The sequence below is a fragment of the Lithobates pipiens genome, unplaced genomic scaffold (genome assembly GCF_037356315.1).
Source record: "Lithobates pipiens isolate NorthernLeopardFrog02 unplaced genomic scaffold, aLitPip1_a1.2 Scaffold_23, whole genome shotgun sequence".
Lineage (NCBI taxonomy): Eukaryota > Metazoa > Chordata > Amphibia > Anura > Ranidae > Lithobates > Lithobates pipiens.
In genome coordinates, this window is record NW_027507785.1 from 146,565,253 (window position 1) to 146,588,031 (window position 22,779).

Below are 22,779 nucleotides of genomic sequence, written 5' to 3' on the forward strand. Positions count from 1 at the left end.
AGCTGGCTTTCTCTCTCGGTAGGTTAATACTGCACCCCGTTATTTTACACTGCCAACTTCCCCAAGTTGTTGCCCCCTCTTGTTGGTGAAAATACATATCCTGGGGGGGTGTTTTGCTCAAACAGTGGACAGCCTCTGGGTATGCCACCCCTCCCCTAGGCGGAGACCTGTGTAACTCTGGGGAGCGCAGTCTCACGCTAATATGTTATCGTGTGTCGTTAACACCATACCATCTTAATGTACCAGGCCTAGAACGAGGAAAACTAATGGATCGGCTATAGAAATTGGCCTCCAGGCCAATTCAAACATTCACCACACAAAGGAGAGGAAGGAAAAAAATAAAAAGCAAAAAAATGAGAAAACGAGCAAAAAAAGGAAAAAAAAAGATAATGTACCGGGGGACAATATGCATTGATCTGAGGACCACTCACGAAATCAGCTCATGCGACTTTTCCCCTTACTGTTGATTATGCACAGTGTCATTGAGATAGTCTGTCTTGTATTGTTCAGTTTGTCCGCTGCGGATACAATACATATCTATCCCACCGATCTATCAGTATCCTATGGCTGTCCCTTTAAATTTCCTACTCCAGATATATCCAGCCATGCGTTTAGGCCTAAGGATGTATGGTAACGAATACCATCCCGTTATAATTTATTCATCCTTATCATATCTTCTTCTTCTAGGCTACTTTAAATCAGAATGTCTTGTCTGATCAATTCCATGCATGCCAGGGAAAGAAAGAAAGCAGGGAGAAATGCATTTTCTATCTCACTCCATTATATCCGTGTTCTAATCTGTATAAATCAATGTTGCTTACAGGTGGAGACACTTCTCTTAGCAGGTACAATCAACCGAATAAAAATGAGCCCTCAGAGGCTTATCAATATGTGTTTATCCCCATGATTTTTAGTGCTATGCGACTTTTCCAGCATATTGTTTCACATATACAGTTGTCATAAGCAGTTGAGATAGCCTGTAATATATTGTTCGGTTTATTTTACGTGGATAATAATGTAGCTACCCACCGGATCTACCACTGTTTTAGGAAGGTGCTTACTGAGTTCCCGACTCAAGTATACCAAACAGCGTTCGACATCGGCCTATGTGATAAGAGTACAGTCCTGTTTATGGTTTATCGGGCATACAAAAACTTCCCTCTAGGACACTTCAAGTTCAAATCTACTCAGCGGGGATACCCAGCCACATGAGTACACACCTAACATCAGAAACTTCAACCATATATATATATGCAAGACTGCTTTCACCAGCATATACTATCTCCATATTCACGTTGATTCTTTCCCCTTTTATACATATATATTGCACAGCCAAGTCATTATGGTATGAATACAGTTACCGTCCTTTTCATTGCTGTGTCTCCTGCTGGTTCCTACTGATTCTGGGCATAGAAACACCTCCGTATGTCTCCGAGGTTCTGATGCTTGAGCGGAGAGATCAGCTGTACGGGGGAACGGGGGGGGGGGTCGATCGAAGAGCTGTAAGGGCCAGAAAGAGCTCTGTTCCGAGGACCGTGGAATACTGCAACACCGCTCCGAACTACCACCCCGTGGGTTCTCGCATGGCTGGGCTGGGATCTCTCACCTCCCCGCTTCACGCCATGTCCTGCTTCCTGTTCGTCGGAGCGGTGTGCTTAGCGCTGGCGGCCCCTCCCCCCAGGCGGACGCTACGCCCTCTCGTCACACATCCGCCGTGCCTGTTGCCCTATAGCATTTTTATTAATAATTTTTTATTATTTTTTTTTTTTTACTAGTAATGGCGGCGATCAGCGATTTTTATTGTGACTGCGACATTGTGGGGGACCCATCGGACATTTTTGGGACCATTGTCATTTATACAGTAATCACTGCTATATAAATGCAGTGATTCCTGTGTAAACGACACTTGCAGTGAAAGGGTTAACCAGTGGGTGGCAGTGTAGGGGTTAAGTGTTCCTAGGGGAGTGTTACTAACTGTGGGGGGGTTGGGCTTTCATTTAGTGTACACTGATCTCTGCTCCAATCACATGGAGCAGAGATCAGCGTCACTAGTTGCTAGGCAGAATAGACAAATGTTGTTTACACAGCATTTGCTCTATTCGGCCGCTCCGTGAGACGATCGCGGGGATGCCCGCGGCGATCGAGTCCGCGGGTCCCGCGACCGGACTCACGGGGGTCCCGACCAGCGCGGGAGCGCGCCGCGGTGAACCTAAAAAAGTAACTGGCTACCTAGCGGCACCAGTGACACTAATGTTGATGAAACCACAAGGGACGGGGTGACATACCCATACATCGCTTGATACTTCCAGGCTGGGGCAGGCATTGCCATTGTCCCGCTGCCATTCGTGGCAGGAGCAGTTCATCAGCAAGTCCCAGCCAATGATTTTGTCCAAGACCCTGCTGATCTCCTGCGAAGCATGCCTATGCCTGTGTTTGTAAATGCAGGCACAGGATCTAGCTGTTTCAGAGATTACAATAATAAAATTAACTTTATCAGGTATACAGTAGGATCTAGTAAAATGTTTTGCTATGAGGTATGAATGACAAGGCAAAAGTAATCAACATATGTAATCAATGTAAGCATACATTCCTAGGCACCCCGTGTGGGAGTTAACTGTGCCACTGGGGTAGACAACATGACCAACCATTAAGGTACTTATGCAAAAAAGTGTGAGAGAGGGTAAATGTACACATAACGGAGGAGTAATATGTACGAAGTAGGTACAATATGTTAGTGGATGAAGTTCAGTGAGGATCATAGGGGGCCAAGTGGCCAATCAAAAAAATAAAGCAGAAATGGGGGGGTAAATTGAGGGGGGGAGAGAGAGAAGAAGGTGGGGGGTTCATAGGGTAGGTTAAAAGGAAGAATGTCCCAGTTATGGATGGAATAATGTCTCGTCAAAGCCAGGGAGTAAGAAGTGGGTCACCCAAGGGTTCCAGAGCTTGAATTTTGGGCTTTTGTCCAACAATGTTTCCTCCTATCTAACGTGGATCATAGCATGGGTGATTCTGTGCTGTGCTACTAGTACACTCAAGGTGGGTGATTTCGCAATGGTCTGCTTGGCAGCAGTAGTGACATATAGTAGTAGTTTAAATTGGAGATGAGTCAAGGACATGGGTTTGTTGTTCATTAGAGTCACTGTTGGGTCAGTTGGTAGGGAGGTGGTTGTCAGAAACCATGAACCAGACCAAGACAGAAGTACAGTAAAATCACACTTATTTATTAATATAAATAAAATAAAAAGGTAAATAGAGTAAGCGTAGTCAAAGCATAGCCAGAGTCCAGTAACCGGAACAGGTAGTCAGCCAAGCCAGAGTTCAGTAACCAGATCGGGTAATCGGCCAGGCCAGAAGTCATTGATCCAAGTAGAGGAACAGCAAGCAGGATAAGGAGCCAGAAGGGATGTCAGCAAAGCCAGTCTATAAACAGGAACGCAGGAGATGGTTTCTTGAGATGTGACCGTGGCAAAGGCAGAGATCAAGTGAGATGGACGGCTTTAAGTATGCAGGACTGACGAGCAGAATCGACAACAGCTGGGTAACTGTGGAGAGAGATGGGAATTGGCAATTAGCCGACAGCTGAGCGGCCAGCTCAGAGAAGGAAGGGCTGAGCCCAGCCCTGACAGTACTCCCTCCTTAACAACCCCTCCCCCTCAGAGGACCACCAAGCTTGAGGGGAAAACGTCTATTGAAATCACGGAGGACAGGGGCATGTACGTCTGAGGATGAGACCCAAGAGCGTTCCTCCGACCGCACCCCTTCCAATGCACCAGGTACTGTATGCGCCCACGGAACCTACGGGAGTCAACAATGGATTGTACTTCATACTCATGGTTCTCAACCTGTATAGGGTGAGGACATAGCACCGAGGTGGTAAAGCAGTTGCAGACCAATGGTTTCAATAAGGAGACATGAAACACATTTTGAGATGTGCATACTAGGAGGAAGGTCCAAGGCGTAAGCCACAGGGTTAATCCTGCGAAGGATACGGAAAGGCCCAATAAACCAAGGAAGAAGGAACATGAAGTTGGAGGTTGCGAGACGACAGCCAGACTCCGCCCCCAACCTGGTAGGAAGGCGCAGGCAGGCGTCTGCAGTCAGCATGGAGTCTGTACCTATCGTTAGCCTCATGAACTTGCGCCTAAGTGGAAAGAAGACCACGGAGATGCTCATCTAACGCAGGAATACTATGCGGAACAAACGAGTCAGGCAACATGGAAGGTTGGAAACCATAATTCGCCATAAACGGGGACAATCGGGAAACAGAATTCAAGGCACTGTTGTGAGCAAACTCTGCCCACGGTAATAGGTCTGACCAGTTGTTATGATGGTAAGAAACATAGCAATGTAGGAATTGCTCCAAGGACTGATTGGCTCGTTCTGCGGCCCCATTAGACTGCGGGTGATACGCAGAGGAGAAAGCAAGCTGAATTCCCAACTGTGCACAAAAGGCTCGCCAGAATCGGGAGACAAACTGACTACTCCTATCCGAGACAATCACCTTGGGTAGCCCATGTAAGCGAAAGATCTCCCGAGCAAAAATGGAAGCCAGTTCCCTTAGAAGTGGGCAACTTCATAAGTGGAATACAATGACACATTTTAGAGAACCGTCAACCACCAAAAGGATAACCTTGTTGCCTTGGGAGTTGGGTAACTCCACTATGAAATCCATAGACAGGTGGGGCCAGGGCCTATCTCCATTGGGTATGGGTTGTAGGAGGCCCACTGGAACGTGTCGAGGAGTCTTACTCTGAGCACACACGGAACAGGCAGCTACGAAGGCAGTTACATCAGCCTGTAGACTAGGCCACCAGAATTGTTGGGAAATGGCCTAAACGAGTTGATTCTTCCCAGGGTGGCCAGCTGCCTTGAGAGAATGGTAAGTCTGGAGCACTGCAGTATGGAGACTCTCTGGGACAAAGCACTGGTCACAAGGTTTCTTAGGAGGAGCATAAATTTTGTCACCCAAAGGAGAAGTAAGACTGGTGCGAACCGTAGCCAGAATATGATCAGGAGGAATCCCAGGAACCAGAACCGACTCCAACTCCAAGCGGGTAAGGATGAGACAATGTAATTCAAACTTGACAAAAAAAGCCCATCGCACCCTTCTGGGAGAGAGGAGCTTAGCCTCAGACAAGAATGTGAGTTTCTTATGGTCAGTAAGAATGAGAACTGGAACAGTGGTACCTTCAAGGAGAGGTCTCCATTCTTTCGGGGCTAAAATGATTGCCAACAGCTCTCTGTCACCAATCTCGTAATTGCACTCTGCAGGTGACAATTTCTTGGAAAAGTAGCCACACGGATGCATAACACTCTCAGAGTTATGTTGAGACAGAAGGGCGCCAACTCCAGTCTCAGAAGCATCAACTTCTAGGATAAAAGGTAACGTAGGATCAGGATTTTCCAACACAGGATCGGAAACAAAAGGCTGCCTTGAGACTCTCAAAGGCCTTAGTGGACTCCGGAGACCAACTCTGTAGGTTACTGTCCTTTCTGGTCATATCAGTCGGGGGCTTGACCAGAGACGAGAAGTAAAGAAATAAACTTCCGATAATAGTTGGCAAAGCCCAGGAAACGCTGCAGAGGACGTAAACGCATGGGCTGGGGCCACTGTAGGACTGCCGAAAGTTTCTCTGGGTCCATCGAGAAACCAGCAGTGGTTGGAAATATCTGGAAGTGGCAGCCCCCTTTTATTTATTTTTATTTATATATTACCCATAGCGCAAACCTACCCTTTCTCTTTCATGTTGAGGGAGAGGTCCAGAAAGATCTTAAATTCGGAAACCGTAATTGGTTTCCATTGTCTGGCAGGGGAGGACTGGGGAATAGTGGCGATGTATTGACCAGCGTACAAATTGCTTTGGTCCACAATAGATCTATAGAGATCTTCGGTGAAAAACTGTGAAACTGTGAAAATCAACTGTTTCTACCTGAATGCCGGGTTGGCCAGTGAATGGGGGAAGTACGGTTCTGCAGAAGTGGTGGGTTCCCAATTAGGTTTGGCAAATTCTGCAGGAAGGGCACTATGGGCACGACGGGCCTGTCTTTGTCTTCTTGGTGGCAGCGGGACACTACTTGTGCTTGCCACCTCGCCAGCTTGAAGTGCACTTATGGGACGCACCACGTGCTACTGCAGTGCTGGATGTACGACCAGGGTGTACTAGGCCGCTGGTGCTTGCCAGTTCACCAGAAGGAATAACGGCGCTAGTACTGCTCTGCTCCATACGAGGGACCTGTGGATCTTGCACATCAACAACAGAAGAAGTTCGGGATCTGGTACGCCTGACCTTAGCAGGGACCACATCTCCGTCGTTAGAGCTATCTGTCATGGAGCCGCTGTCCTCTACAGGATCATATTCTGAGCCTGAATCTGACAGATGAGTGACTTCCTCTTCACTATCTGTCATGCTCAGAAACGTGTAGGCCTCTTCACTAGTGTACCTTCAATTTGCCATTTTGGGCTCTAAATTTAGTGGTACACTAGTGAGACTCACAGGTAAAAAAGCACCTAGGCTGTCAGCAACTGTATCAAAACGCTACCAAAAAAACTGTTAGCGATCGCAGGGATCAGGCCTGACTCTGCGAATGCTGCAGTTATGTGTTTAGTGTTTTGTAAGTGACAGTGATCGATTGATACTGCACTTGGGTGGGCTGGACGGAGGGGCTAAACGCAGGTGCTAGCAGGTATCTGCGCTGATTCCACCAACACTGCGTTTTTGGGAACCCTAAACTGCTGGGGACACTAGTATAGATCTGATCAGATCAGATATTGATCCATTCAGATACTATACCACTAAGGGAGGTGTATGCTGCGTGCGTGGGTGTTAGCGGTACTGGCACTAACTTGACGCTGCCTGGGGCGACGCAGACCTTATCTGACCCTAAAACCTTACTTATATCACCCGTCGGGTGATCAGGGGGTTAAACCTTTATTAGGTACTCCTCTGGCAGGGAGAAGAGTGAAGAGATGCACAGGAACTTGGCTACCTTCTGGAAGCATGTCTCACTGCATTGTGGTGACCAGGAGAGAACCTCAGCACGGAGCCATTTAAAAGAGGGGTTGTGCCTCTGTAACCAAGGATAATCAATAACCAGTGGATATCTAGGTGATGAAATAACTTGGAATTGGATTATCTCATGGTGAAGAGCCCCTACAGCCATGGACAACGGAACTGTCTCATGAATCACATGGGCAGGCTGTAGAGGTCTCCTATCAAGAACCTCATTGGCAAGTGGAGTGTCAGGCAGCTGCAGCAGAATCGAGTACTGAGATACAAAGGCAGCATCAATGAACAGGCCTGCAGCCCCAGAGTCGATTAGAGCCTGTATCTCGATGGACGACTCAGCCCAAGAAAAGGTGACCGAAAACCAGGGACTTATCCTTCTGGATAACAGGGGACGAAAAAATGCCACCTAAGGTCTGTCCATGACAGGACCTCAAGGTTCAAGCGTTCCCTGGACAGGTAGGACAAGACTTCAAAAAGTGACCTGCCTGGCCACAATAACGGCACAATCTCTGCCTAAAGGCTCTCTCACCCGTAGAGAGACACGTGAACCCCAAGTGCATGGGTTCATCTTTACTGATCGACTCGGTACCAGGAGGCATGGGAGGTGAGGGAGGCACGGGTGGGACTGCAAAGCTTGGAGAAAAAAAAGATGTCCCAAACAGAGTGAGACAGGAAAGTTAAGGCTCACTGAGAAGCAAATCACATGAAATCTCTAATCAAAATTGCTATTTATTCAAAAAAATTATAGAAAGGTACCAAAAAAAAATCACAAAAACACACATGTGGGCGGAATCAAACAACTACTGTCTAGATCACATATTTAAAATGTTACCAAATTTTTTAAATAAATCAGTCAGAAACAAGCACAGACAAGAAGAGAAAAAAAAAACAACATAAATACAGTGGACAAAAACAACGTCCGGGCACCAAAAAGATTGATGGCAGTCCAACCCATGCACACCTGTGAATCACGAGCGATTTCTGAATCTAATGGCAGGGCTGACATTAATCTCCCCGGGGGCTCGAGCCAGCAAAAGATGGGGAAGGCAGGGAAATCAGCATATGTAGTTATATAATGAGCACAGACTAAATTCCATTATTTGTCCATGAGGTGGCACTGTATATGGGCTGCAACAGCTGCTCTGATATTGAAGTTAACTTCACACATTAAAATGAATCCATAAATAGGAAGTCTTCAGATAGATCAGTGTGATAATATACAGGTACTGTATGTGCTATAAATCAACAAAATAATAAACGAATAAGTGGATGTCACTTCTGCACATACATCCAAATGATGTGCATTCTCATTCATAAACCGTCACTAGGAATTCTTGTTACCTCCAGTGATATTATATATAATGCGCTGTACTCAGAGTCCGGATATCGATCCATTACTTACAACCTGCGAGGAATGATGCTGTGTCATATAGATAGAGCGCTACTATCTGATAGGATAGTTCGTCAGAGTGTTGACGGTCATTATGCACATAGAAGACGACTTCCACTAGTTACCGGAATCTATTGGTCATGCTTCCGTTCACAATGTGCGGACACGCAACCCTGCTGGGGTGTATATCGCCGTAGCATGGCATCCGGCCGGAAGTGACGTCAACGTGTTTCACATTGCACGATGTGTAGCTTTTTCTGGACGTAAAGGTGGTGTGCGAGAGCTCCTTCTTGTAATCTTCATCCACTTTCCGTACACACCCACCAAACATAGGATCGTTTAACCAGTTGCCGACCGCCGCACGACAATGTACGTCGGCAGAATGGCACGGACAGGCATATTGGCGTACAGGTACGTCTGTGCCTGCCCTCAGGTGGGGGGTCCGATTCCCCCCCTCCACCCGGTGCCTGTGGCGGTCAGAATCCGTTCAGGAGCGATCCGAGATGAGGGGGGGCCATTCATTCATGGCCACCCCCTCGCGATCGCTCCTGACAAATGGAATGCTTCCTTTGCTCCTGTAATGTAAACAGGAGCAGTGGAAGTGATGCAATCTCTCCTCGTGTCGGTCTTTTTTGTTCCGGCGCTAAGGAGAGAAGATCAGTCAGTTGCACCAACACAGTATACATACAGTAGAACATGCCAGGCACACTCCCCCCCCCCCCCCCCCATCACCCCCCCTGCACCCCCAGTCACAGTGACACCAATTGCAGTTTTTCTTTATTTTTATTTTTTTCTTATTGCATTGGTGTCATTTGTGACTGCAATAACTGTTAGGGTTAGCCCCCTTTTAGGTCTAGGGTATCCCCCTAGCCCCCCCCCCAATAAAGGTTTTACCCCCTGTTCACCCCCCCCCCCCGTCACCAGTGTCACTAAGCGATCGTTTTTCTGATCGCTGTATTAGTGTCACAGGTGACGCTAGTTGGGCAGGTAAGTATTTAGGTTCGCCGCACCTTTTTTATAGCATCAGAGACCCCCATATACTACCGCATAAAGGTTTTAACCCCCTGATTGCCCCCTAGTTAACCCTTTCAGCAGTGATCACCATATAACTGTCACGGGTGACGCTGGTTAGTTAGTTATTATTTTATAGTATCAGGGCACGCGCTATTTATTACCTAATAAAGGTTTAACCCCCTGATCACCCGACGGGTGATATAAGTAAGGTTTTAGGGTCAGATAAGGTCTGTGTCACCCCAGGCAGCGCCAAGTTAGTGCCAGTACCGCTAACACCCACGCACGCAGCATACACCTCCCTTAGTGGTATAGTATCTGAATGGATCAATATCTGCTCTGATCAGATCTATACTAGTGTCCCCAGCAGTTTAGGGTTCCCAAAAACGCAGTGTTGGTGGGATCAGCGCAGATACCTGCTAGCACCTGCTTTTAGCCCCTCCGCCCAGCCCACCCAAGTGCAGTATCGATCCATCACTGTCATTTACAAAACACTAAACACATAACTGTAGCATTCGCAGAGTCAGGCCTGATCCCTGCGATCGCTAACAGTTTTTTTTGGTAGCGTTTTGATACAGTCGCTGACAGCCTAGGTGCTTTTTTACCTGTGAGTCTCACTAGTGTACCACTAAATTTAGAGCCCAAAATGGCAAATTGAAGGTACACTAGTGAAGAGGCCTACACGTTTCTGAACATGACAGATAGTGAAGAGGAAGTCACTCATCTGTCAGATTCAGGCTCAGAATATGATCCTGTAGAGGACAGCGGCTCCATGACAGATAGCTCTGACGACGGAGATGTGGTCCCTGCTAAGGTCAGGCATACCAGATCCCGAACTTCTTCTGTTGTTGATGTGCAAGATCCACAGGTCCCTCGTATGGAGCAGAGCAGTACTAGCGCCGCTATTCCTTCTGGTGAACTGGCAAGCACCAGCGGCCTAGTACACCCTGGTCTACATCCAGCACTGCAGTAGCACGTGGCGTGTCCCATAAGTGCAGTTCAAGCTGGCAAGGTGGCAAGCACAAGTAGTGTCCCGCTGCCACCAAGAAGACAAAGACAGGCCCGTCGTGCCCATAGTGCCCTTCCTGCAGAATTTGCCAAACCTAATTGGGAACCCACCACTTCTGCAGAACCGTACTTCCCCCCCATTCACTGGCCAACCAGGCATTCAGGTGGTTTCACAGTTGCACTGTTTTTCACCGAAGATCTCTATAGATCTATTGTGGACCAAAGCAATTTGTATGCTGGTCAATACATCGCCACTATTCCCCAGTCCTCCCCTGCCAGACAAAGGAAACCAATTACGGTTTCCGAATTTAAGATCTTTCTGGACCTCTCCCTCAACATGAAAAAGAAAGGGTAGGTTTGCGCTATGGGTAATATATAAATAAAAATAAATAAAAGGGGGCTGCCACTACCAGATATTTCCAACCAAAGTGATTGAAATAGAATATTAGATAAAAGAGAGTGTAGGTAGATATGGCTCTCCCCTCTAATTCCAGAGCTCAGACCACTAAAGATTGTATGTTAAGAAAGAAAGAGGTTCAGTTATACCTCAAGGTAAAGCCAATTGTGTTGAAATGATTTTTACCACAGTCGAAAAGATCAGTTACAGAAAAGTGTGGGTGTTACCCTGCCCACCTGAAAATTAAGTGCCGTAATCTCTTAGTGAACTTATACTACCACATAGAAGTGAAGATAAGATATATGTATATAATTAAAAATTAAAAGACTAAATTTGGATGATACAACCCCTGTATGATATTGATTCCACTAAATAATATTGGAAAATTTGTGCAATCAAAAAGTGTAAAAAAAAAAAAGCGCCTTCACAGTGTGAGTCCCTGTGTCGCTTTGTGGTGCTTGTCCAGGTGCTTCACTTATCTCAACAGGAATGCATTAATTGGGTGATGAATGAAAAAAAAAATATCCATAGTTTAGTTATTACTTCAAAGAATCCAGTTTATTAGATTAGAAAAAAAAATTACTCATAAAATTACTGTTTTTAAAAACACTGTATGCAAGTTCCTCCGTTTGCTACCGCCCTGAGAGAGAGTCTGTGTGCTTCCTATGGCCGTACCCTACGCGTTTCGTCATCTGGAGCGGGCATTTTGGTCCACCTCTCTCATTATATAGGGTGTAGTGCCTGCGCGAGCTATGGATCGCCATTTTAGTTGAGGGAAACTGGGTTATCCTGCTCGTAAATCCACGCAATATGCCGTGAGATGCCATAACAAGTATATATCTGCACCTAATCCTATGGTGGCTCGCAGTTGGTATTGCACTACGTCCTATATGTTGATTAACCAGTTGCCGACCGCCGCACGCCGATGTACGTCGGCAGAATGGCACGGGCAGGCATAAGGGCTTACATGTACGTCCCTTGCCACCCGTGGGTCGGGGGCCCGATCGGGCCCCCGCCCGGTGCCTGCGGCGGTCGGTTTTCGTCCGGGAGCGATCCGGGACGAGGGGGCGGCCATTCATTCATGGCCACCCCCTCGCGATCGCTCCCGACGAATAGAAATCCCCCGTGACATCACTTCCTCTCCTGTAATGTAAACACAGGAGAGGAAGTGATGTATTCTCTCCTCCGTGTCGGTATTTTTCGTTCCGACACGGAGGAGAGCGGATCGGTGAGTTGCACCAACACTCTACACACACAGTAGAACATGCCAGGCACACTCACACCCCCCCGATCACCCCCCCAATTACCCCTGCCCCCCAGTCACAGTGACACCAATGTCATTTTTTTTTTTTTTGCATTGGTGTCATTTGTGACTGTAATAACTGTTAGGGCAGTTAGGGTTAGCCCCCTTTAGTTCTAATGTACCCCCCTAACCCCCCCAATAAAGGTTTAACCCCGTGATTACCCCCCGTCGCCAGTGTCACTAAGGCTGGGTTCACATTGCAGCGGTTTATGAGAACGAATGTGATTCGCACCGCACTGCAGTGCAAATCACATCCGATCTCTGTGCGATTCGAGTTCAGCCATTCGCCACACCCGCCGCACCCGCCGCAAATTCGCACGGGACCCTTTTTTTGGCCCGCAGCAGAATCGGATCGCATGGGTGTTCACACCATGCGATCCGAGTTTGCAGATCGCACTGCGATATGCGAACTGATCTGGGGGTGTCAATAACATTTCACTGACACTCCCAGCAGTTCGCATAGGGCAGTGTGAACTGCCGCCGGGAGGCATGCGATGCGGGAACCCGCCGCGGATTTGCGGCGTTTCCGCATCGCTCCAGTGTGAACCCAGCCTAATAAGCGATCATTTTTCTGATCGCCGTATTAGTGTCACAGGTGACGCTAGTTAGGCAGGTAGGTATTTAGGTTCGCCGCAGCTTTTTATAGCGCCAGGGACCCCCATATACTACCGCATAAAGCCCCCTGATTGCCCCCTAGTTAACCCTTTCACCAGTGATCACCATATAACTGTTACAGGTGACGCTGGTTGGTTAGTTATTTTTTTATAGTTTCAGGGCACCCGCCATTTATTACCTAATAAAGGTTTAACCCCCTGATCACCCGGCGGGTGTCATTTGTGACTAATAACTGTTAGGGCAGTTAGGGTTAGCCCCCTTTAGTTCTAAGGTACCCCCCTAACCCCCCCCAATAAAGGTTTAACCCCGTGATCACCCCCCGTCGCCAGTGTCACTAAGGCTGGGTTCACATTGCAGCGGTTTATGAGAACGGATGTGATTCGCACCGCACTTCAGTGCAAATCACATCCGATCTCTGTGCGATTTGAGTTCAGCTATACAGATAGTATGGCTGAATTCGTGTCGCACCCGCCGCAAACTCGCACGGGACCCTTTTTTTGGTCCGCAGCAGAATCGGATCGCATGGGTGTTCACACCATGCGATCCAAGTTTGCAGATCGCACTGCGATATGCGAACTGATCTGGGGGTGTCATTAACATTTCACTGACACTCCCAGCAGTTCGCATAGGGCAGTGTGAACTGCCGCCGGGAGGCATGCGATGCGGGAACCCGCCGCGCATTCGTGGCGTTCCCGCATCGCTCCAGTGTGAACCCAGCCTAATAAGCGATCGTTTTTCTGATCGCTGTATTAGTGTCACAGGTGACGCTAGTTAGGCAGGTAGGTATTTAGGTTCGCTGCAGCTTTTTATAGCGCCAGGGACCCCCATATACTACCGCATAAAGCCCCCTGATTGCCTCCTAGTTAACCCTTTCACCAGTGATCACCATATAACTGTTACAGGTGACGCTGGTTGGTTAGTTATTTTTTTATAGTTTCAGGGCACCCGCCATTTATTACCTAGTCTCACTAGTGTACCCCTAAATTTAGGGGTGTCTACTTTCCAAAATGGGGTCATTTGGGGGGGGTTTGTGCCATCTTGGCATTTTATGGCCTTCAAAACTGTAACGCCCTTAGAAAGCCTGAAGGCAGTGCTTGGTTTTCGGGGCCCCGTACGCGGCTAGGCTCCCAAAAAGTCCCACATATGTGGTATCCCCGTACTCAGGAGAAGCAGCAGAATTTATTTTAGGGTGTCATTTCACATATGCCCATGGCATGCGTGAGCAATATATCATTTAGTGACAACTTTGTGAAAAAAAAAAAAAAGTTTGTAATTTTCCCGCAACTTGTGGCAAAATATAAAATATTCCATGAACTCAACATGCCTCTCAGCAAATAGCTTGGGGTGTCTACTTTCTAAAATGGGGTCATTTGTGGGGGTTTTGTGCCATCTTGGTATTTTATGGCCTTCAAAACTGTAATAGGTAGTGAGAAGTGAACTCAAAAATTTACGCCCTTAGAAAGCCTGAAGGCGGTGCTTGGTTTTCGGGGCCCCGTACGCGGCTAGGCTCCCAAAAAGTCCCACATATGTGGTATCCTCGTACTCAGGAGAAGCAGCAGAATTTATTTTGGGGTGTCATTTCACATACGCCCATAGCATGTGTGAGCAATATATCATTTAGTGACAACTTTGTGTAAAAAAAAAAAAAAAATTTTTTTTTTTGTCATTATTCAATCGCTTGAGGCAAAAAAATAAAATATTCAATGGGCTCAACATGCCTCTTATCAATTTCCTTAGGGGGTCTACTTTCCAAAATGGGGTCATTTGGGGGGGTTTTGTACTGCCCTGCCATTTTAGCACCTCAAGAAATGAGATAGGCAGTCGTAAACTAAAAGCTGCGTAAATTCCAGAAAACGTACCTTAGTTTGTAGATGTGACAACTTTTGCGCAAACCAATAAATATACAATTATTGACTTTTTTTTTACCAAAGACATGTGGCTGAATACATTTTGGCCTAAATGTATGACTAAAATTGAGTTTATTGGATTTTTCTAATAACAAAAAGTAGAAAATATCATTTTTTTTCAAAATTTGCGGTCTTTTTACGTTTATATCGCAAAAAATAAAAATCGCAGAGGCAATCAAATACCATCAAAAGAAAGCTCTATTTGTGGGAAGAAAAGGACGCAAATTTTGTTTGGGTACAACATTGCATGACCGCGCAATTACCAGTTAAAGCAGCGCAGTGCCAAAGTGTAAAAAGACCTCTGGTCATTTACCAGCAAAATGGTCCGGTCTGAAAGTGGTTAACATAGCTACATCAGTCTCCTACTTCTATTACACTATCAATGGATAGGCATTGAGGATATATTTCTGATCATAAATCATCATAAATACTTGGACATATATATACATACACATAAAAATGTACATAAAATACATAAAAATATAGATAAATGTATAGGTCCCCACCATTTAATGTAAAAAATAAAAAAATTTAAATGCACATAAATTGAAATAGAATAGAGATAAAATAAACTAAGGGGGATATTGAATAAAGTAATAATAATAAAAACCCAAAAAATGTCCATTAAATATGAAGTAAATAAAAATGATAAAAAAAATTAAAATACGTGTATGTCTTATGGCTTTGTGTTTCTATAACACAACCATTTAAAATTGAATAAATAATTATATGTTTATATGACTGATTAAAAAAAAGGTTTAGGAAGAAACAATTTTTAGGGAGAAAATTTTTAGAAACAAAAAACAAACATATGCATGTGTCTACGCAAATGGAGATAAAAGGCGCAAGCCTACTTGTCACTATTATGCAATTACCTATCTCTCTCCCACCCCATATCTATCTATCTATCTATCTATCTATCTATCTATCTATCTATCTATCTATCTATCTATCTATCTATCCCTCTCATCCAATGTCTATCTATCTATCTCCCACCCAATATCTATCTACCTATCTCCCACCCAATATCTATCTACCTATCCCACTCATCCAATGTCTATCTATCTATCTATCTATCTATCTAGATCTCTCATCCAATGTCTATCTATCTATCTATCTATCTATCTATCTATCCCACCCAATATCTGTCTATCTTTCTCCCACTCAATATCTATCTATCTATCTATCTATCTATCCCTCCCATCCAATATCTATCTATCTATCTTCCACCCAATATCTATCTATCTATCTATCCCAACCCAATATCTATCTATCTATCTATCTATCTATCTATCTATCTGTCTATCCCACCCAATATCTGTCTATCTATCTATCTATCCCACACAATATCTATCTATCTATCTATCTCTCTCATCCAATGTCTGTCTATCTATCCCATCTATCTTTCTATCTATCCCTCTCTTCCAATGTCTATCTATCTATCTATCTATCTATATATCTATTTATCTTCCACCCAATATCTGTCTATCTTTCTCCCACCCAATATCTATCTATCTATCTATCTATCTATCTATATCTCACCCAATGTCTATCTATCTGTCCCACCTAATGTCTATCTATCTATCTATCTATCTATCTATCTATCTATCTATCTATCTATCTATCTATCTATCTCACACAATGGCTATCTATCTATCTAGCTATCTATCTATCTAGCTATCTATCTATCTCCCACCCAATATCTATCTATCTATCTGTCTATCTATCTCTCTCATCCAATGTCTGTCTATCTATCCCATCTATCTATTTATCTCCCACCCAATATCTATCTATCTTTCTATCTATCCCTCTCTTCCAATGTCCATCTATCTATCTATCTATCTATCTATCTATCTATCTATCTATCTATCTATCCCTTTCTTTCAATGTCTATCTATCTATCTATCTATCTATTTATCAATCTATCTATCCCTCTCTTCCAATGTCTATCTATCTATCTTTCTATCTATCTATATCTCCCCCCCAATATCTATCTATCTATCTATCTATCTATCTATCTATCTATCTATCTCACACAATGGCTATCTATCTATCTATCTATCTATCTATCTATCTATCTATCTATCTATCTATCTATCTATCTATCTATCTATCTATCTCTCTTATCCAATGTCTATCTATCTATCCATCTATTTATCTTCCACCCAATATCTGTCTATCTATCTCCCACCCAATATCTATGTATCTATCTATCTATCTATCTATCTATCTATCTATCTATCTATCTATCTATCTCTCTATCTATCTTCCACCCAATATCTATCTATCTATCCATCTATCTATCTATCTATCCCTCTCTTCCAATGTCTATCTATCTATCTATCTATCTCACACAATGGCTATCTATCTACAGTGGTGTGAAAAAGTGTTTGCCCCCTTCCTCATTTCCTGTTCCTTTGCATGTTTGTCACACTTAAGTGTTTCGGAACATCAAACCAATTTAAACAATAGTCAAGGACAACGCAAGTAAACACAAAATGCAATTTGTAAATGAAGGTGTTTATTATTAAAGGTGAAAAAAAATCCAAACCATCATGGCCCTGTGTGAAAAAGTGATTGCCCCCTAAACCTAATAACTGGTTGGGCCACCCTTAGCAGCAACAACTGCAACCAAGCGTTTGCGATAACGTGCAATGAGGCTTTTACAGCGTCCTGGAGGAATTTTGGCCCACTCATCTTTGCAGAATTGTCCTAATTCAGTTACATTAGAGGGTTTTCGAGCATGAACGGCCTTTTTAAGGTCATACCACAACATCTCAATAGGATTCAGGTCAGGACTTTGGCTAGGCCACTCCAAAGTCTTCATTTTGTTTTTCTTCAGCCATTCGGTGGTGGACTTGCTGGTGTGTTTAGGATCATTGTCCTGCTGCAGAACCCAAGTTTGTTTCAGCTTGAGTACATGAACAGATGGTCGGACATTCTCCTTCAGGATCTCTTGGTAGACAGCAGAATTCATAGTTCCTTTTATCACGGCAAGTCTTCCAGGTCCTGAAGCAGCAAAACAGCCCCAGACCATCACACTACCACCACAATATTTTACTGTTGGTATAATGTTCTTTTTATGAAATGCAGTGTTCCTTCTATGCCAGATATACTTGGACACACACCTTCCAAAGAGTTCCACTTTTGTCTCATCGGTCCACAGAATGTTGTCCCAAAAGTCTTGGGGATCATCAAGATGTGTTGTGGAGAAATTGAGACGAGCTTTGATGTTCTTTTTGCTCAGCAGTGGTTTTCTCCTTGGAACTCTGCCATGCAGGCCATTTTTGCCCAGTCTTTTTCTGATGGTGGAGGCATGAACGCTGACCTTAACTGAGGCAAGTGAGGCCTGCAGTTCCTTGGACGTTGTTGTGGGGTCTTTTGTGACCTCTTGGATGAGTCGTCGCTGCGCTCTTGGGGTAATTTTGGGCGGCCGGCCACTCCTGGGAAGGTTCACCACTGTTCCATGTCTTCGCCATTTGTGGATAATGGCTCTCACTGTGGTTCGCTGGATTCCCAAAGCTTTGGAAATGGCTTTATAACCCTTTCCAGACTGATAGATCTCAATTACTTTCTTTCTCAATTGTTCCTGAATTTCTTTGGGTCTCGGCATGATGTGTAGCTTTTAAGGATCTTCTGGTGGACCTTACTGTGTCAAGCAGCTCCTATTTAAGTGATGCCTTGATTGTGAACAGGTGTGGCAATAATCAGGCCTGGGTGTGGCTAGAGAAATTGAACTCAGGTGTGGACAACCACAGTTATAGTATGTTTTAACAAGGGGGGCAATCACTTTTTTACACAGGGCCATGATGGTTTGGATTTTTTTTCACCTTTAATAATAAACACCTTCATTTACAAATTGCATTTTGTTTACTTGTGTTGTCCTTGACTATTGTTTAAATTGGTTTGATGTTCCGAAACACTTAAGTGTGACAAACATGCAAAGGAACAGGAAATGAGGAAGGGGGGCAAACACTTTTTCACACCACTGTATCTTTCTATCTATCTATATCTCTCATTCAATGTCTATCTATCTATCTATCTATCTATCTATCTATCTATCTATCTATCTATCTATCTATCTATCTATCTATCTATCTATCCCTCTCATCCAATGTCTGTCTATATATCCCATCTATCTATTTATCTCCCACCCAATATCTATCTATCTTTCTATCCATCCCTCTCTTCCAATGTCTATCTATCCCTCTCATCCAATGTCTGTCTATCTATCCCTCTCATCCAATGTCTATCTATCTATCTATCTATCTATCTATCTATCTATCTATCTATCCCTCTCTTTCAATGTCTGTCTATCTATCTATCTATCTATTTATCTTCCACCCAATATCTGTCTATCTTTCTCCCACCCAATATCTATCTATCTATCTATCTATCTATCTATCTATCTATCTATCTATCTATCTATCCATCTATCTATCTATCCCTCTCTTCCAATGTCTATCTATCTATCTCACACAATGGCTATCTATCTATCTCACACAATGGCTATCTATCTATCTTTCTATCTATCTATATCTCTCATTCAATGTCTATCTATCTATCTATCTATCTATCTATTTATCTTCCACCCAATATCTGTCTATCTTTCTCCCACCCAATATCTAACTATCTATCTATCTATCTATCTATCCCTCCCATCCAATGACTATCTATCTATCTTCCACCCAATATCTATCTATCCATCTATCCATCTATCTATCTATCCCTCTCATCCAATGTCTGTCTATCTATCTATATCCCACCCAATATCTATCTATCTATCTATATCTCACCCAATATCTATCTATCTATCTATCTATCTATCTATCTATCTATCTATCTATCTATCTATCTATCTATCTATCTCTCTAATCCAATGTCTATCTATCTATCTATCTATCTATCTATCTATCTATCTATCTATCTATCTATCTATCTATCCCTCTCTTTCAATGTCTATCTATCTATATATCTTCCACCCAATATCTATCTATCTATCTATCTCTCTCCCACCCAATATCTATCTATCTATCCCTCTCTTCCAATATCTATCTATCTATCTATCCCTCCCATCCAATGTCTATCTATCTATCTATCTATCTATCTATCTATCTATCTATCTATCTATCTATCTATCCCTCCCATCCAATGTCTATCTATCTATCTATCTATCTATCTATCTATCCATCTATCTATCTATCTATCCCTCTCATCCAATGTCTGTCTATCTATCTATATCCCACCCAATATCTATCTATCTATCTATCTATCTATCTATCTATCTATCTATCTATCTATCTATCTATATCTCACCCAATATCTATCTATCTATCTATCTATCTATCTATCTATCTCTCTAATCCAATGTCTGTCTGTCTATCTATCTATCTATCTATCTATCTATCTATCTATCTATCTATCCCTCTCTTTCAATGTCTATCTATCTATATATCTTCCACCCAATATCTATCTATCTATCTATCTCTCTCCCACCCAATATCTATCTATCTATCTATCCCTCTCTTCCAATGTCTATCTATCTATCTATCTATCTATCTATCTATCTATCTATCTATCTATCTATCTATCTATCTCTCTAATCCAATGTCTGTCTATCTATCTATCTATCTATCTATCTCTCTAATCCAATGTCTGTCTATCTATCTATCTATCTATCTATCTATCTATCTATCTATCTATCTATCTATCCCTCCCATCCAATGTCTATCTATCTATCTATCTATCTATCTATCTATCTATCTATCTATCTATCTATCTATCTATCTATCCCTCCCATCCAATGTCTATCTATCTATCTATCTATCCATCTATCTATCTATCTATCCCTCTCATCCAATGTCTGTCTATCTATCTATATCCCACCCAATATCTATCTATCTATCTATCTATCTATCTATCTATCTATCTATCCCTCCCATCCAATGTCTATCTATCTATCTATCTATCCATCTATCTATCTATCTATCCCTCTCATCCAATGTCTGTCTATCTATCTATATCCCACCCAATATCTATCTATCTATCTATCTATCTATCTATCTATCTATCTATCTATCTATATCTCACCCAATATCTATCTATCTATCTATCTATCTATCTCTCTAATCCAATGTCTGTCTGTCTATCTATCTATCTATCTATCTATCTATCTATCTATCTATCTATCTATCTATCTATCCCTCTCTTTCAATGTCTATCTATCTATATATCTTCCACCCAATATCTATCTATCTATCCCTCTCTTCCAATGTCTATCTATCTATCTATCTATCTATCCCACCCAATATCTATCTATCTATCTATCTATCTATCTATCTATCTATCTATCTATCTATCTATCTATCTATCTATCCCTCTCTTTCAATGTCTGTCTATCTATCTATCTATCTATTTATCTATCTATCCCTCTCTTCCAATGTCTATCTATCTATCTATCTATCTATCTATCTATCTATCTATCTATCTATCCCTCCCATCTATCTATCTATCTATCTATCTATCTATCTATCTATCTATCTATCTATCTATCTATCCCTCTCTTTCAATGTCTGTCTATCTATCTATCTATCTATTTATCTTCCACCCAATATCTGTCTATCTTTCTCCCACCCAATATCTATCTATCTATCTATCTATCTATCTATCCCTCCCATCCAATGTCTATCTATCTATCTTCCACCCAATATCTATCTATCTATCTTCCACCCAATATCTATCTATCTATCCATCTATCTATCTATCCCTCTCATCCAATGTCTGTCTATCTATCTATATCCCACCCAATATCTATCTATCTATCTATCTATCTAGCTCTCTAATCCAATGTCTGTCTGTCTATCTATCTATCTATCTATCTATCTCACAATCTCACACAATGGCTATCTATCTATCTATCTATTTATCTATCTATCCCTCTCTTCCAATGTCTATCTATCTATCTATCTATCTATCTATCTATCTATCTATCTATCTATCTATCTATCTATCTATCCCTCTCTTCCATTCTCTATCTATCTATCTATCTATCTATCTATCTATCTATCTATCCCACACAATATCTATCTATCTATCTATCTATCTATCTATCTATCTATATCTCACCCAATGTCTATCTATCTGTCCCACCTAATGTCTATCTATCTGTCTATCTATCTATCTATCTATCTAGCTCTCTAGCTCTCTAATCCAATGTCTGTCTATCTATCTATCTATCTATCTATCTATCTATCTATCTATCTATCTATCTATCTATATCTCACCCAATGTCTATCTATCTATCCCTCTCATCCAATGTCTATCTATCTATCTATCTATCTATCTATCCCATCTATCCATCTATCTATTTATCTTCCACCCAATGACAATCTATCTACCCCCCCCCCATATCTATCTATCTATCTATCTATCTATCTATCTATCTATCTATTTATCTATCTATTTATCTTCCACCCAATATCTGTCTATCTTTCTCCCACTCAATATCTATCTATCTATCTATCTATGTATCCCTCTCTTCCATTCTCTATCTATCTATCTATCTATCTATCTATCTATCTATCTATCTATCTATCTATCTATCTATCTATCTATCTATCTATCCCACACAATATCTATCTATCTATCCCACACAATATCTATCTATCTATCCTATCTATCCTATCTATCTATCTATCTATCTATCTATCTATCTATCTATCTATCTATCTATCTATCTATCTATCTATGTATCCCTCTCTTCCATTCTCTATCTATCTATTTATCCCACCCAATATCTATCTATCTATCTATCTATCTATCTATCTATCTATCCCTCCCATCCAATGTCTATCTATCTATCTATCTATCTATCTATCTATCTATCTATCTATCTATCTATCTATCTATCTATCTATGTATCCCTCTCTTCCATTCTCTATCTATCTATTTATCCCACCCAATATCTATCTATCTATCTATCTATCTATCTATCTATCTATCCCACACAATATCTATCTATCTTTCTATCTATCTATCTATCTATCTATATCTCTCATCCAATGTCTATCTATCTATCTATCTATCCCTCCCATCCAATGTCTATCTCTCTCCCACCCAATATCTATCTATCTATCCCTCTC